The sequence below is a fragment of the Pezoporus occidentalis genome, unplaced genomic scaffold (genome assembly GCF_034315485.1).
Source record: "Pezoporus occidentalis ecotype Australia unplaced genomic scaffold, CSIRO_AGI_Poc_V1 ctg8, whole genome shotgun sequence".
NCBI classification, from domain to species: domain Eukaryota; kingdom Metazoa; phylum Chordata; class Aves; order Psittaciformes; family Psittacidae; genus Pezoporus; species Pezoporus occidentalis.
In genome coordinates, this window is record NW_026916158.1 from 10138671 (window position 1) to 10156782 (window position 18112).

General features: G+C 37.4%; 1 protein-coding gene across 9 annotated transcripts in view; it reads left to right on the forward strand.

Moving 5' to 3' along the window:
• Window positions 1–18112, forward strand: part of NLGN1 (neuroligin 1) — a 479997-nt gene that overhangs the window by 212510 nt on the left and 249375 nt on the right. The window lies entirely within an intron of this gene.

An 18112-nucleotide genomic window follows, 5' to 3' on the forward strand; every position in this document is an offset into this window, starting at 1 on the left:
ACCTATTGGGATCTTTGCTGTGTATAAGTTCCTTGTCACTGTTTGACTGCTATGCTGGAAATGATTTCTGTTTCTGCCCTTGCAGCACGCAGTGGTGGGGGATCACCATCTTTGCTGTGCTGGGGGTCAGCCAGAATAATGTATGGTGCCTGTAGTGCCATTTCACAGTAATGGAAAATACTGTTGTGTCAAAATCTGTTGCACTTGGTCAGCCTTTGTCAACTTGTCTCTGAAGTGCCACAAGTGTTGGATTTAGCTGTTTAATAAAGACATGGAAATAATTATTATTTTCCATTTAAAAGGGGATGATGCTACTTCTGTGAATGAGAGGAAAGAGAGCTCCCGATAATAGTATTCTCAGGCTGTTCTCAAATGTATTGTTTAGTAAGTCAAAAAACTGGCTCTGAAGGGTATCATGCTTACTTGCTTATGTAAAAACAGATCCTGTCTCGCAATCTCTGCAGACGATGGCAGTAGGGTTATTCAAGTTCTGGTGCAGGCTGGCTGTAGAGGCAGAACTGAGCTGGTACGTGAGGCTTTGAAGAAAGTCTCTTCTCTTAGAAAATTATCCAGGACCTTTCAATCATAGGTTGTGGTGATGGTCCCCAATAGTCACAAGTTGGTATCGCACGACTGTGCTTATGTTCAGGTTTCTCTGTTCCCGCTTCAGCGTTGCCTGTCAAAAGGCACAGCTCCTGTGCTGGGAAAATGACTGGGTGGATTTGTCCTAAAGCAGGCACCAAAGCTTTTGTTCGTGGACTGGCTGTCAACAGAATTCTGAGACAAGTTGGGTGACACTAGAGTTTCTGTCTTGGAGATCAATTGCCTTATGGATGTGGTGGCAGAATGAGAGCCTTGCACTCTCATCTGCCCCATATATTGCTGTCTTTACATTTTCTGTTGTCTATTTTACTATCTTATAAAATTTGTTGTAATCACCATCAGTTCTTACTGCTTTTGGAATGTGCTGCCTAACATGAAGTGTGTCAAGAGCTTTTTAACACTGAGCATTTCTGATGGGAGTTTGCAGTGTGTGCAAGGGTCTGACCTTGTGAGCCCAGTCACAGAAATGGAATGCAACAAGCTGTTTTAACGAGGGTAAAGTGTGCTACTTTTAGATGAGAGCTGTGTATAGGAATGCATATAAGATATTAATGCTATTACTACTGCTATCATCTAGGATGTTGCTCAGATAAAAGTATGCTGTTTTCAATAGCTGGAGGGTTTAGCATAGACGAGGCACAAATAGCAGTAAATAGATATGCATTTAATATCTAGAGATGGGTAACATCGTGTCATCTATCTTATATGATAGCAATCTCAATAGATACTAATCAGTCTCATTTTTTATGAAACATCCACTTCATGTATTGCTTTCACTTGCACATCTTGGGCTGCGTAGTGTTGCTACTGATGCTTGCTCATATTACTAACTTCTTTTATCTTCTCTCAGTAAAACTGAACAAGTTAATGCAAGTAAGAACATTTACTATGTATCACTGATATGGAAGAAGTGTAGGTATACCTACCCAGCTGGGTGTGGTATCTCAGTAGCAAAAGGAAAACAACTGCCAGCTACAAGTCAAGAGGCAGAAATTAGAGCAACTGCTGAAAAATCACTGAAATTAAGGACCTGCTAGTTTAGTGTGATTGGAGCATGTAAATATTAACTCTAATGATGACAACACGTAAATTGGAGTGCTCAGTAAAATTTGAGCACATGAAACTGAAGTGCCACAACCTGCTTTATTGATAATTTTTAAAGTAATCTGCATTTAATTTGCTACACTATTTCCATATGCTTTTTGTAATTTGTGTATAGCAGAATTTCCATAAGGAAGCCACCAGTCTTCCAAATTCCATGTATATACACAGGTGGTTATAAACAAAACAATCTATGTGCAAGATATACTAAAGTTGACAGCTAGTTAGGATTCTGAAATTCTTTCATTTAACTTGTTGTGCAGCAGTCTCTGGCTTTGCAGAGAAGACAGAATATCCAAGAAAACAGCAAATATCCCAAAAACGAAACAACAACGAGAATGCTAAGATCATTTAATGAGCAGAATCTTTCAAATAACTGTGAGCTTTTTCTTGGCAGATGCCTGTATTTTCATAAAGTTTCTGGATCATGAATATTGCTATTGAAGAAAAATACGAATTTTACAATTGCAAGAGTTAATTTTTCAACCGTTATTTCCCTTCATTAATGTGCTATTACTTTTATAAATGACGGTCATATATATGTATATATGAGATTGGCACAATTAGAGACTCTTAGTAATCTTTGTCTATCTCATTTTTAAGATTTTAAAATATCTACAAACAGGAACATCAGTAGCAAAGTTGCTTTCTAGGATTCCAAAGATACAGAAGTAGTCTATTCAGGTGGACTCAATGATACACTGCCGGTAAGCTTGAAATGCCTGTGTGCTGCCTGCGCAGCAGGGTTTTTGGCAGTAGCAATGTAATAGAGCAGTTTATGCTGACAGATAATGAGGTTTGCTTATATGAGCTCATGATTTGCTAAAAGACAGGCAAAATCATGGGGACCTTCTGTCCTATTGTCAAGGCTCTTGTACAAAAGGAACTTTTTACGTAGAAGGTTTCTTGAGAATTCATAATTAAATGTCAGGCTGGGGAGTGGGCAGAGCTGTAAAAATATAAATGAAAATGCTTTGCACAAAAAGAACTAAGAAAGGATTTTTATAGGTCACTGAAGCAACTGCTTACCACTGTTAAAATATGTGCACAACCCTAGAATTTTGCAACTACTTACTCACTGTCGCATTGTTAAATGTCACTGTAATGCTTTGTGTCCAACAATCTCAATGATGATTGTTTTTTTAATTAGTTTGGATTTCTAATGTTTAGAAATCTATTTCCTGGTACTCCTCAAGACCTAAGGTGTTAAAAATCTTTCAGCATCGTTGCTGAGAATCACTTGGTTTATCCCATTCTAATATTGCAGACTTTGAAAACTGCAAAAAGAGGTTTGCCATGAGGAGGTGTTCTGTTCTGCAGTACAGAAGCCCTTTGAGACTGCAAAATAAAGTAGTTGTCTCTGAAACACCTAATGGATGTGTGGGGCAAAATAAGACAAATTACAGACCTGCTTGATCTTTGAGGAGCTGGGAAGAGCTTTGTGCAATTCAGAGTGAGACTGATTTGGATTTTAGGTTCACAGGTTCTAGGTAAAGTATGCGGAAAATTATGTGATATAGGAGACTTTGGGGGATATCTCTTTTATTTCAGGCTACACTTGAACAAAAGCAGTGGCTGCTAAACCACATGTGTGTCTACTATAGGCAAAAGCAAAAACAAAACCAGAAAACCAAACAAAAAACCAAAACAAACAAAAAGTAAAAACAAAAGCAAAGAACATGACAAAACCTTCAGATAATCCGAACAAGTCTGGAGTCAGACTTGATCAGCCTAGTAATAGCAATCCTTGTTGACACAATTTGGAGTTTGTTTTTTACTTTTACATTGTAGTACTCTGTCACCCAAGAGCACACTGCTGCATACCTTAAAACACATCAAATAAATTGACTGGGGGAAAAGGGTAGAGCGAATTAATTATTCTGGAAAATGGGAAGACTAAAGGAGAAAAGAAAGGAGCTAAAGGAGGAAGTACATGGAAAGGCACATAGGAAAGGAACTGAAAGCAATGCAAGGGTAAAGCAGTAAAACATTATGTGAAAGGAAAAATGGAGTGGGACTAGAAAGTATGAGAGGAGGCAGAAAAGTACTGAGGAGATGGTATGAAGATAAGGGCAATAGCAAAGGAAGTCTGTAACACATTAAAAGGAATTTAATTTTTAAAAAGTAACTTGAAAATAAAAATTGAAGAGGAATTAGGAAGTGGTCTGTATAGAATCTCTCAAGAGTCCAACATAAAGCCACATGCTATTGGCAAAGCTTTTAATGTCATTTGCTTATAATAGTCTTTTAAGAGTTAATGTGCCTTTCTAAAAGTTGATGAATTCTCTAGTCATCTTTTCTGGTTCAAGGGGATGTTCTCTCTCTTAGCCTGTGTGGAGGCTTTGTATCACTGAAGTTACTTGTGACTGGTTTAATGGCAGTCGCTGAATGGCCATATGTTTTAGTCCTTAAAGATGTCAATATATAGTTAACATGTGAGTCTGTAACCAATGGCTGGAGGTTCTAAGAAGATAGGCATTGAAAAAGTCTGTAAAATTACAGGATCGCCCATTTCTGTGCCAGGACAGGGTAGTTTCCAAAAATTTAAAACCAAAAACCACTACAGTAGGCTCTGAACAGCTTCTGATTTAGGGGAAAGTAAATAGCTGCTTTTCCTGTGTAGCTTCAGTTTTTCAGCTTCTGCTGCTGAGACCAGCTGAATGGCCTGAGACTTGGAGTTTACTTTAAAATGTGTAATAAATGTGTAATAAGACCCATGTGTAGGATAAATGCTCTTTGATATAGAATATCTAGCTTCGAAAATTTCCTTAAAATGCGAGAAAGATATTCAGGCTGAGACACATGTTAAAATACTTAGGCTAGAATTAGAGAAGTCCTTACCAAACTTCACACTTGGCCTTGTCATGAAGCTGTGCACAGACACAGTGAAGGACTGGTTCCAGAGCTGTAAACCTAATTGTATCCTTGATACAGCCAGTGACCAATGATAATTGGTGAGGCTAAATTTAATAATTTTGTTCTTTGTGTATTTTGTGTTTATCTTATGTGCAGCTTTCAAAAGTGAATAATAAGCTCCATTTTTCTACTAGAATGTGGACAATTGCTTTTGGGGGTCCAAAACTTATTTTTCTCATTTATGTTTTATGTTGATATTAATATTTAAACCATATCAGCTAACAAGAATAGGTTGAATGAACAGAATAGAAAATCTCTTGTGTAGCAGTTGAAGATAAATGTTTTAATTTTTCTCATTTAAAACCTTTTCATTTAAACCATATTATTTTGTCATGCTGTCACACTTAAATTAGTCATTATAATATTAAATTTGGGATAGTTTTTTATATGTGAACTTCAGTTAAAAATACATATATTTAACATTTCACTATATTCTTTCACTTTCTTCAATAACTAATGAATGTATGTTCAACAACAGGAAAAAATGTATGTGGGGTCATGTTTCCCTTCTTCCACGAATTGTCTGAAATTAATATGGTTTATTTCCTCAGGTCACTATCTAGTGCTCATAACGTCTACTACAGTAAAAGAAGTCTGTCAATGTTGTTTTTATTCACATACGGCTGAAGAAAAGGTCTGTGTTACAGATCCTTTAATGAGTAAAAATGCAATGGCCGTAGTCTGGACCAAATTGGGAAGCTTTATCAGGTTTTCCTTCCAACTCTGTTCTGTCAGTCTTTCTAAAAAACTGATCTAAAGGTCCCTGAAGTCAATGAAAAGACTCCTATTGACTTCAATGGATTTGGTCCACTCCCTAAATGCCAGTGAATAAATGTGGGCTTTGCAAGATGCCTAGAGAATTTTAAAAAATCCTGAGAAAGATGAAAATATGTTCCAAACCTTTCTTAGCAGCAAAGTCTCATGAGTTCAATTCCCATTTATGTCAAAGGAGCTCCAGCTCTGCTTTCTCAGTTAACCCTGTGTAGTTTTTCTCATTTCAGTTGGAAAAATGATTGACAGAAACAATCAAGAAGTGTTCATCACCTACCTTCATTTTGGTTTAGCTGTGAACTAAAAGCAATGGGGGATATACACTCATGACCTTCGATTATTGCATACTGTAATGTAGAAAACCTAGCTAACAACTGTGAGCCAGAGTTCCAGTGTAAGGAAACAGTTGTGGAGTTTTCCCTTACACTTGTTCATGTTTTCCTTTTTTTTTTTTTAATAAATAAATATATATAATTTTATATATATGTACACATACACACAAACACTATAAAAGTGTATTTCCCAGTTCTGATTTTATGTCCAGCTCAGATTTATTTTTGTTTTGTTTTTTGAGAGAACTAGTCGTTGGGATCGCAAGATTCTAAATTGCAGATATTTTTCAAAAAGGGGAGGTTACTGGCACATATCCAAGTACCTCTCCCTTTTTAAGAGCTTTTACTATCTCCTTTCTAGCATCTCACAGACTTAGGTTTTCTTTTTTTTCTGTAGCTTCAATGGTACTTCTTGTGAGCACTGAACTTTTGGGAAAAATTGCCTCTACTACTGCTTTCTCACAGAATAAACATTCACCCCAACAGTTTTACTTACTAAGGCATGTTGAAATCAACACCACTATATCACACTAAGCTTTAAGTTGTAGTCAACTGCAGAACACCCTACTTGCTCAAAAACTTGTTGCAAAATGGCAATGAAGATGGGTGATGCCATCCCTTTGTAAGATGTATGAATGCCATTCTAGTTTTTGGTAGTCATCTCTTGGGATGTGCCAAGAGGTTGCTTTGAGTTTCTTGTCCTCACTGAAAAAAAAACAGTTTCTCTAGATGACTTGTTCCAGCTCAAAGGCTCTGTAAAACTACTGTGTTTCCCTTGCCTCCACCTTGGCTGTGGCTAAAGCTCCCTACAAAGTGCCTTTCCATCAGCACCCTACTGATACAAGAGTTACTGTTGGAACTGGTACTGGAATAAAGGAAGTCTTTTGCCAGGCCAAGTGTTTGGAGTTATTGGGAAAGGTAGGAGTATTCAGGGCACAGGGACAAGTCATTGTATGTTCAGGATGGTGATATTAACATGTTCTCCTATATATTATGCACAACTCTAAGATTAGATATATGTGGATAGAAGGTGTTTGTTACTGTGAAGTTAATATCTAATAAAAGTTACCCAATGTAAATTTTAGATTTTCTAAGAACCTTCACTAGTCTGTTTTGCTTGACATAGAGCCTCACATTAGTAACAACCGCCTCTTCTGATTTTTGGAAATCTTTCTTCCCCTTGCACTAGTTTTGGATAGTTTATTAGGATGAGACAAGTTATTTGTAGAACTAATATTATTAGAAGCCTTTGTAAATGATACTTTTGCAACAAAATAAGGCTAAGTCTTATGGTCTTTTTTTTTAGAGGAAAATAGAACACTTGTGGGTATGGGAATCATAGAATCATAGTTTAGGTTGGAAGAGATTTTTAAGATCATTAAGTCCAACTGTTAGCACTGCCAAGTTCACCACTAAACCACATCCCTAAGCACCACATCTACGTGTCTTTTAAATACCTTCAGGGATGGTGACTCTACCACTGCCCTGGGCAGCCTGTTCCAGTGCTTGACACTTGTGGTGAAGAAATTTTTCTAATGCTGTGCTTTCCAGAACTGTCAGGGTTAATTACGCTATACTTGCTCTAGAGAAAGTTAAGCATGTTTAAATATTTACCAGATATTTCAGAGGCTTTTCTACTTCTTTTTTACATCTAGTTGCTTGATGGACTGAAGAGCTCATTAAAATAAGCTTGCAACAAGATGATTGTAGAGTGTTAGTTTGCAGTTGTGCATATGTGGCATCCGAGAAAACAGTATTTGGAGATAATTCTGTTTGTTAATTTAGATTGGACATACTGTATTGCTTAAGTAATTGAGTGAGCTAACACCAGGTAGTGAAAGCTCAATTTTGAATCTTGCTTTTTTTTGTCTGATTGTGAAACCACCAACAGGTTAGAATTCATGGAATGGTTGGGAAGATGTCACAGCTTTATTCATCAGTTTAATGAACTCCCCAACTGTCAGCTCCTCACCACTGTGTAATGGATGAGTTTGTTCCCTCTTGCTGTTTGTTGTAATCTGGAGGACTCATCAACCTTAACTGAGTTGTGTCTGTTCAATACCTAACTATATGTTTAAAAAGTCCCTTAGCCTCTGTGGTGATTCAGGCTGTTTGGAAGACTTGGCATGATACTGCTGTGCAATTCAGATGCTCTCTGAGGTTGCTGGGCTTGACCGATCTGAAGCTTTGTTGTAGCCTCAGTAATGATAATGGTTAAAAAGGGTATACCTTTTCTATCACTTCTCACTTTTATCTGCTAACACTTAACTGAAAACCCATATTTTATGCACTGTTGTATAAGGATGCTGGAGAAGGACTCTTCATCAGGGACTGTAGTGATAGGACAAGAGTTTAATGGGTTTAAACTAAAACAGGGGAAGTTCAGCTTAGATGTAAGGAAGAATATCTATACTGTGAGGGTGTGAGGCACTAAAACAGGTTATCCAAAGAAGTTGCGAATGCTCCATCCCTGGCATTGTTCAAGGCCAGGTTGGACAGAGCCTTGGGCAACATGGTCTAGTGTGAAACGTCCCTGCCCATGTCAGGGGGGTTGGAACTAGATGATCTTAAGATCCTTTCCAACCCTACCTATTCTATGATTCCTTTACCATCCTCTTCCTAGAAGTATTTCCTTCTTAAAGAGCATTTAGCAATATGAATGATGTCTGTCACATCTGGCTAGTATTCCCCATTTCTCATCTGAAAAAGCAGAATTTGGTTATGCAGTATATGCTTTGCTTTAGAGGGGATGTTTACTTTGTTTTTAATGCATACTTTTGATCTCCCATCTGTATATGGAAACATAATGTTTCAGGGCTCTTGTACACTTTGAGTAGGGGTTTGTGAATCTTACAATGTTTAGGTCATTTGTAAGTTTCCCTATTAGTCTGAGATGATTTTCACTGCTTTCAAAAATGAAATGTACTATTAATATATTTAGTCAGATACTTTAATTTTGCTTTGCAGGCTGTACAGGGCAGAGGTACTCTTAAGTAACACAAGGACTTTTCATTGAGGACATCTTATAGCATTTGTAAATGACACATTAAATTATTAAGACACAATTGCCATTTAATTTTCTACCTTAGCAGTAAAATCTAGTTGTGGACTCCTGCTGCTGTGCAGTGGAAGATGTGAATGCTGGTTGGAGTTCAGGGAGCTAGATTAGTATTACTGAAGTAAAATGCAAATATACTTCATGCATAATACAAATGCATGAAGTATATGCAAAAAGAATATTTTAGACTGATCTATTGGACTGACATGTATGAAAGCATAGGTAACAGCAGAACACCCTATTTCTATGTATTTTGTAATTGTTATATATTGTGGTTTTGAGTACAAAATTACAATTACACCACAGCCTTGTTGTGCATGCACAGATATGCATTGGTGGAAGGGTTTTTCAAATAATGGTTTGAAAAACACTTGTTTTCACCAATTCTAACTACTGAAAATTTGACCTTTTGAGGAAAAAAGACATTTGTAGTGTCTGTAAAGGGGAAGCAAACACCCTCAAGTCACTGTATTCTATGCCAGTTTTTCAAACAAACGTTTGTATAGAGTAAATTTAAGTAGAGATAAATAGCTAAATCCAATGTGCTTTCATGCTGCTTTGGTTTTTAAAAGTGAGCCTAGGGCACTGTTAGGACAGTTAATAAGAATGTGGATAAACTTCGTATTGACAGTGCAAAAGCCATAATAATTATTATTAATCACAGCATGTAAGATGCTACTCAGAATTTGGCTAGAGAATATAGGATTACTTCCTAAAATAGTAACTGCCTTTCGTAATGTGTATCCTGTATTGTGTATATGTTTATGGAAAATCAAGGCAATTTGGTCTAGCTGCTTCTGGCATTCTCTGGTGGGGAAAAAAAACTAAAGAATTAAAAGCAGGAACAGACCATATAGTTTTGTTATGACATGAGACATTTATGGTCAAAACCACATTCATGTTTTGTTCTCGCATTAATTCAAATGGTGAGGGGTACACTTTGCCTTAGATTCAAGTGCAACTTTATATGCAGTTCATTTGCCATCGGGATTAGATTTCTATGGAAAATACTGGAAGCATAAGTTCACTTGCTGATTATTTTTGAATGGTTTTAGATTAAGTATATACAGCACTTTAGTTCATTGAACTCTTTTCAGCACAAACATAAGATATAAGGCAATTGTTTCACTAGTATTCAATTATTACAATTATAACCTTATTATGTGGAATCAGCTTTTTGCTCTTTGCAGTTAATAAATAGCTTTCAAGGTTTGTTTTTCCTATGGCAGTGACAGTATAGCCGTATTTAAGAAAAAGAAAAGAAGCAGAGAGCATATAATATATGCAGAGAAAAGGCCATTGAGAAGTCTTAGTGATGTGGTAAAATGAAATGAGGGCTCATTTACTGCATAGCTTCTCAAAGCTTGACTCTGTATTTAGGATTTGTGACTGCTGTCAATTTACTGTAACTTCTGTTACAGTCTTAAGTAAAAAAAAAAGAAACTGATGACTGGTAGAATATTTGAGGAAATGAAAGCTTCTAGTTTTAGCTTTTTACTTTATTTCTTTACTTCTTCCTTCTTTTCCTTGTAAGCTCATGAAGTGATATATAGTTACTAAAATATCAGGTTACTTTGGCAGTGCTAGTCCATGATTTTTTCCCTTTGCTAATGTAGTGAGAAGAAGATACAATTTTATGCACATGTCCTTTCCTCAGGGTAAAGTAACAGCTAACTCCATGTAAGTTGAAGTTGGAAAGAACTTTCTGGTTTAATTCAGTGATATTAATCAATTCTACCTTTATATATATATATATATATTTAGCACCAACCTTCTTTTTCTAATTAGTTTACCAGGCCTACTGAAAGATATTATCTATCTGTAAACCTTACCTTTCTAATATCTGATCAGTAGAGTGATAACACTGTTTGGTTAAGGTGAGTATCCGAAATACCAATAGGTATCTGAAATACTGTTGAAATTCCAAATATTTTCTTTCATATGTAGACATCAGTTATGGTTTCAGGGCTCACATGGACCTTGGTAATAGTGACTAACCATATTGCAACAGTTTCTGGATCCTGGCTCATCTCTGCTGTGTTTCTAATGCTGCATTGAATAGTCCAGAGGAAAAAAGTTCCAAAGTGCAGCCAAATATAATGTGAAATTAATGTTCCTTGATCAAAGCTGGAGGGTAAAGCTGGAAAAAAAATCATAATATTTTAATATAAAATAATGGTAAATTAGCTCAAAATTTATTATCATTATACAGAACCAAATAAATCAATGTCAGGTATTTCAGTGTGGTTCCAATTATTTTCTTTCCTAATTATCTTCAGGTCTTCAGTCTACTGAACTGTCTGAGCTGAAGTTTTACCTGCATCACAAATACCCCAGCCAGTTTAAATCACAGATGGTTCAAATCTGACCTTTCAGAAGTTAAATGAATACCTCTTAAAAAAGACAAAATAGCCTGGTGAATCCAGATGGTATGTCATGATCATATTACCTGATAATTTTACAGGAAGAGATTAATTTCTGGCAGGACCACATCATACATGTCACTGAAAACTTTGGTTGAGGCACAGCCTCAGGTCAGGTGTTCTGTCAGTCAGGTGATGAAAGTAAAACAAGTAGCTGTCATGCAGATTCACAGACATAATGGAAAAGTATCTTGTGCATGTACGTATGACACAGGCCTGGATGTACACTTACTACTTTTGAACAAGTTTGGCTCATTTTTCTTACAATTAAGACAGCTAAAACTAATCTGAGTATGTTCATGATATTAATTTCCACATGGGTTTATAGAAATAGCATAGGATAGTAAGCAGGAGCAGTAATAAGCATGTATATATTTATCCTATATGAATAAAAGGATGATTGATGTGATTTATCATTTTGCCTGTTCAGAGTAAAGGAGCTTGTACCATCAGGTACCATTATCCAGGCTGTACTTATGGTCAAGGGTGTAAAATATCCTGGTGGGTATTTTGCCAAGGAGAGGTACTACACAGCTGTGGTCATGTCATGTAATATTGTGGATCCAACGGAACAAGGCTGATGGAAATGCTATAAAGCTTTTGGCGTACTCTGGTGAATCTAACTTGCAGAATGGCAGTGGTACTGTAGGGAGGAAGTGGAAGAAGGTAAATAGCTTTGTCAAGTTTCCACCTGCTTTTGGGATAGACATGTTCCGAAAATGATATAACCATGGAATTGTTCATTACAGTTCTAGTGCATGGAATACTAGACTTTGCAGGTTTACCGTGAGCACATTTTTGTGTGGTTTTGCAAACACTCCAGGACAAAATAGACAACTTCTTTTGGGTAGAAGCCTTGGTGTGTCCTAATTTGAAATAGGGAGCAAGGCTTTGAAAAACGAATTATCATGGATCAGTATCTTTTTGTGTTAAATGTAAAAGAGTGAAGATAGTTTTTGACTTACTGTAAACAGTCATGGTTGCAGTCGTCTAAATAGCTCACTCATGTGTCTGCTCCTCTTGTGGGTTTTAGTAGTGCTACTCATATGAATGATTTGATGGATGGACCACCCAGTGGATAAAGAATTTGCTGGATGGCTGCATTCAGAGTTGTCGTCAATGGCTCAATGCCCAACTGAAGATGGAGTGGTGTAACGAGTGGTGTCCCTCAGGGGTCGGTGTCGGAACTGGTCTTGTTCAACATCTTTGTCGGTGACATGGGCAGTGGGATTGAGTGCGCCCTCAGCAAGTTTGATGATGACACCAAGGTGTGTGGTTTGCTTGATACGCTGGATGGAAGGGATGCCATCCAGAGGGACCTTGACATGCTTGAGAGGTGGGCCAATGCCAACCTTATGAAGTTCAACCAAGCTGAATGCAACCAAGCCTAACCCTAACCCTACATGTGGGTCGGTGCAATCCAAGACACAGCTACAGGTTGGGCAGAGAAAAAATTCAGAGCAGCCCTGAGGAAAAGGACTTGGGGGTGTTGGTCGATGGGAAAATGAGCATGAGCCGGCTTCAGTGTGTGCTCACAGCCCAGAAAGCCAACCGCATCCTGGGCTGCATCAAAAGGAGCATGACCAGCAGGACCAAGGAGGTGATCCTGCCCCTCTACTCTGCTCTCGTGAGACCCCATTTGGAGTATTGTGTGCAGTTCTGGTGTCCTCAACATAAGAAGGACATGGAGCTGTTGGAGGAAGTCCAGAGGAGGGCTGCAAGGATGGTCAAGGGGCTCAGAGCACTTCCTGTATGAAGATAGGCTGAGAAAGTTGGGGCTGTTCAGCCTGGATAAAAGAAGGTTGCATGGAGACCTCAGCAGCATTCTGATATCTGAAGGGGGCCTACAAGGACACCAGAGAGGGACTTTTCATCAGGGACTGTAGCGATAGGACAAGAGGTAATGGGTTTAAATTAAACTGGGATGTTCAGGTTAGATATGAAGCAGTTCTTTACTGTGAGGGTGGTGAGGCAGTGGAATGGGTTGCCCCAAGAAGTTGTGACTGCTCTATCCCTGGCAGTGTTCAAGGCTAGGTTGGACAGAGCCTTGGGCAACCTGGTCTAGTGTGAAACATCCCTGTCTGTGGCATGGGGGTTGGCACTAGTTGTTTCCAACCCTAACCATTCTATGATTCTGTGATTCTATGAATATAAGGCTCACAAGAAAGGTCTTTGTCACTTTGAATAAAATTCTGAAGTTGACTACTGTTTCAGCGAGGAGGGGAATACTTGTCCCTTTTTGCTGTTACATCCATTGTAATAGTGTTAGCGCACATTATCATTATAACAAGCAACAAGAATCGATACTACCAATTATTGTAATATTGCATGTCAATGATCCATGTTCCTGCAGCATGTAGAAGGCTATATCCTTGAGACATATTTAAATAAATAACATTAAGAAGAAAGAAGCCTTCAAATAACTAAATGGTTTTAACTTAAGTCCATAAAAATCAATAAAAATGGAAACTAAAGCTCTCGTTTATGTATAAATCCAGCACTATGCCTTCTTGAGGTCAGTGTTACAGCACACATGGGACAAAATATCCTTGAATGATTTTGTACAAGATTACTGCAATAGCCAGACACAGGGAGATAAGGTAAAGATAGACTGATAGGCTTAACTCTGGCCTGGTTTCATGGGTTTATTTCAAACCCCTCACATTGTGTATTTTTTGTGTGCGTTATATCACCACTTGATAATCCTTTGCTTGTGTGGCCATCTAATTTGTAAAGAAAGAAACCTTTAAGCTGACAAGCACTTTTTAGATCCTTTCTAGTCCAAGTACCAAAGGAAAAATATGGGCCAAACTGTGACCCATATAGTGTAAATGGGATGCGCCTTTCTCAGATTGTGTTAATAAAAGTCAGCAAGTGTTTTCCTGTCAGGTTTAAATATTTCTGTTTGACACAGGCATAAATCACACTCATAAAACCACGTTTTTCAGTCTGATTCTGTCTATCTTTTCATGTGTCTTCACTGCCAAAACTGTGTTTTCCAAGAAATAACATAATATGCAATGCTGATCTGTTTTACATTCTACATAATATTTGGGATTATATAGCTTTTTAATTTCATTCCTCTGTGCTCCCTTTCTTCTAATATTGTCCCTTTTTTATCTTTACTTTTTCTCTTCCACTATTAAGAATACTAAACTACAGAAGTGAATTTTACCTTGTTATAGTCAATATAACAATATTATATTTATGATCACTGTAAACTCCTCTGTTGTGAACCCAAGATGAAGTCCTCTGTGGAAATAGTCCTGTCTCCTGTAATCCTAAGTGTCATCTTTGAGGATGAGATCTTCAAAGTTTCTGGGGAACATGGTTCTCTTGGGATGTTAATGTTGTGAAGAGTGGAGCTCCCACAAGTATTTAAAATCAATTCCTTAGAGGGTTTTGAAGTGTAACAGCAAGGCCTTCGGTTTGACTGAATATTCTATAGAGAACTGGTGTAGAAAAAGAAAAAGGGATGGCACATTGTAGGTGTTGATATGACTAAGGAGTTAAATAGCTGTATTTTTAATTGATTTAATTTAAATTTTTCATTCACATATCAAGTGTTCACAGACATCAAGCTACCACTGGTTTGGGTATTTTTGTTTGTGTTTTGTTTGTGTTTTTTCTTTTGTTTTTTTTTTTTTGTTGTTGTTGTTGTTGTTGTTGTTGTTTTTTGTTTTGTTGGTTTTTTTTTTAGCTGAGCACCAGGCACACCCTTTGTATATTTAATTGCAAATATACAATACAAATATGCAAAGATAATAATTTTGTAATGAAACTTACCTTGGGCTTTGGTTGGTGGGTGCATGTTGCCTTAGGGAGCCCTAGGGTGTAGAAGTATTTTGCTATGTAAACTGTTAGGTCTATGCTTCTCATCATCTCATTTTATTTTTTTGGTGCTATTAGAGCTTTTTGTTAACTGTTATTTTAGATTACACACCCAACCCACTCTGTTAATTGTGGTTAATTTATTGTGAGGTTCATACTCAGTGGTTCTGGTCTTTATGTTAATAAAGTATGATAGAGGGAAATATGTCTTTGCAGCTAAAGCTGTATATTTCTTGAATATTTTATAAACAACACATGATAAAGAATTCATGGTAAGGTTCAGGGAAAAAAGAACCAATTGAATAAAAATTTAATACTAGCAAGAAACCAAACTTCTCTAGTAAAATTTGTGTTATGCAGATGAATCTCTAACCACCATAATTACAAATAAAAATATTTCCATTCTGGACAGCCAGTTTATGGAATAGGTACTTTTTCACTGTATGAATTTGCATTGATTCTCTTGCATTCTCAAATATCTGCTTTGGAAATCTCTTTTGCAGTTGCAAAGTGTCGTATGGCATCAAATTGCTAATACTAACGGTTTAGTGATTGAAAAGGAAGCTTATTGTGTCTCTAATCTAGCAAGCCAGCTGGTATTTAGAAACTGTTACAGCAAAAAAATTGCAAGCATTTGTTTTCCATGTAATTCTGGTCTACCTTGTAAGAAGAGTCTTCTGAACAAGAAGTTTTGGTGATTGGCCTTTATGTGAGTTCCTAGGATGTCAGATGTTACAATCTCAGTAACCCACTAAGCTGAGGTGGTCTACTCTTTATCAGAAGCACAGGAGAATTTGTCTTTTGGGGGCCATGGAGAAATGTTGAATAGCTGTGAGAGGATTATTTTTAACCTGAAAGGTTTACCATGACTTGGTGCAAAGCATGTGGATTACTATTTTACAGTAAACAGCACTGTAGTGTTAGACTCTACGTCAAAGGATCAACAGGAATGGTGTAGTTTTACCCCATGCCCCAGTTATGAGTTTTGCTATGTGGGTGGGAAATTGGTTACAGAGAACATCCAGGCAAGATCCTCCTTTAATGCAGCAGTGAAGAAAAATCTCTTAATCATGATGGGTTGGAGAAGTATAGAGCCAGATTTGTTTTTTACTGGTTTATAAATAGCTTCATTGGAATTTACTCACAAACTCAATTGACTTAAAGTGGAACAAATGAGGGGACAGTTACACTATTTTCTTTATTAGGTGACCAGTATTAGTAACCCATTAACATTTTGGATTCTATGAAGGCTTCAGCATTCCCTTTCTGACAAAGATATAAAAATACATTCTAAATATGCAGTGAAATCACCAGGAGTTACAGGAAAAAGAGCAAATTTGATGGAGTTCAAAGAGTAAACATTTATTCCTTAAAATATTTATGCTTTCCAATAATACATAAAATCAGTCAAAATATGAAAGGCGTAGATGTAATTTTCTGAAAACCTTGGAAAGAACTTAAAAAATTAACTTAAAGGATAAGATTAGAGAAAAAAAATAAAAAGACCATAGAACATTGGGTTTCCCACAGAGATCTTTTGTTTGAAGATGATTTACCAACTGTAATGATGAATTGGAAGTTAATCATCAGTTGTGAAGATAAAGTGATCTGAACTGCAATGATAAAGACCTGCATTTAATTCCCAATATCTTGATTCCTTTTCTTATCTGTCTGTACTTACCCTTTCAGGGAACAGTGCAAAAAATTCTCACATATATTCTTGAAATAGTAGCTGTTTGTCTTGAAATAGTAATGCTGTTTTGGATGGGACTTCAAAAGATGGAGTAGCACACAAAGGTTAGCCTCAGAGGTTTCCCAAAGGGGACAGGAGGATAGGAAACAACAAAATATAGAACCAGAATCTAAATTTGGTAAGATTTCGATTAGTGTGGTACAAAGACCTCAAAATAAAGGTAAAAGAACACACTGTTGGCATAAAATTAAAATGTAATTGACCACAAATAGAAGAGCGTTCTGACAGCAGGAGTTAGAGCAATACTGAGATAAATATGCAAGGAGAACCACAATGGAAGGGTGGGGTAGACAGCTGCAGGTAACCTGGAAAGAAGATAATCCTTTTTTTTTTTTTGGGGGGGGGGTCACTTGGAGCATTAAAAGTATTGTAAGATGTTTTTAAAGACACCAGCAGAAATTTTTAAATATTAAAGTTCAAAGAGAAGGAAGAAGGAGGAGTAGGAAGAGTGCAAAGTGATTTGCATAACAGGATCTTGAAGAAGACATTTCTGCACATTTCAAATGGGTTTTAACCCTTAGCAGGCAGTCAGCTGCAGTATTTGCAATGAGTACCTGGGCTTATGGTAAGACTGTGTAATAAGGGCTTGGCTTCCCTTGCCTTTGCAGGGTATGGGAAATAAAGGGAATGCATTAATTTTGCTCCCCTCTCCCTGCCTTCCTCCCTCTGCCCGTGGTGGCATGTAGGGACTCAAAAACATTACTTTTTTCTCAGCAAGCCTTGTAAAACACTTCAGTCAGATAGCAGGAGAAAAATAAAAGCTCTCTTATTTCAGGCCTTACCAAAAGAAAGCAAGTCAGGACCAAAGTGTGGGAGACTAAGGGCAAGCCTGAAAGGGAGGGAAGTGTTTCCTGTACAGTGTCGAATGCACCGTGTGCGTATCTAGATACAGGTACACGCCAAGCTTTGCTCAGCTGGTTCTGCTTTCTACAGAGTTTAATTGTTGTCAGTATAGCTGATACGTTAAGATTAAATTATGATTTTTAGCAGAACAGGTCCTCCACAGGCTCCTCAAAATGAAAGTTAGAAATGACCTGTGAGACCACATGTACAAGACTAACACACATGCATGACATTGTCTACAGCAGAAGGCACATCAGATGACAAAGACATTCAGCCAGAGAGTCTGCAGTTCTGTGCAGCGTATTGCTGTACTATGTCATAGAATCATAGAAGTTGGAATAGACCTTTAAAAATCATCTACTTCCAGACCCTCTACCATTGGCAAGGACACTTTCCACTAGACCAGGTTGCTTTGAGCGCCCCTCCAACTTGACCTTAAATGTTTACACAGATGAGCCATCTGCCACCTCTTTGGACAGCC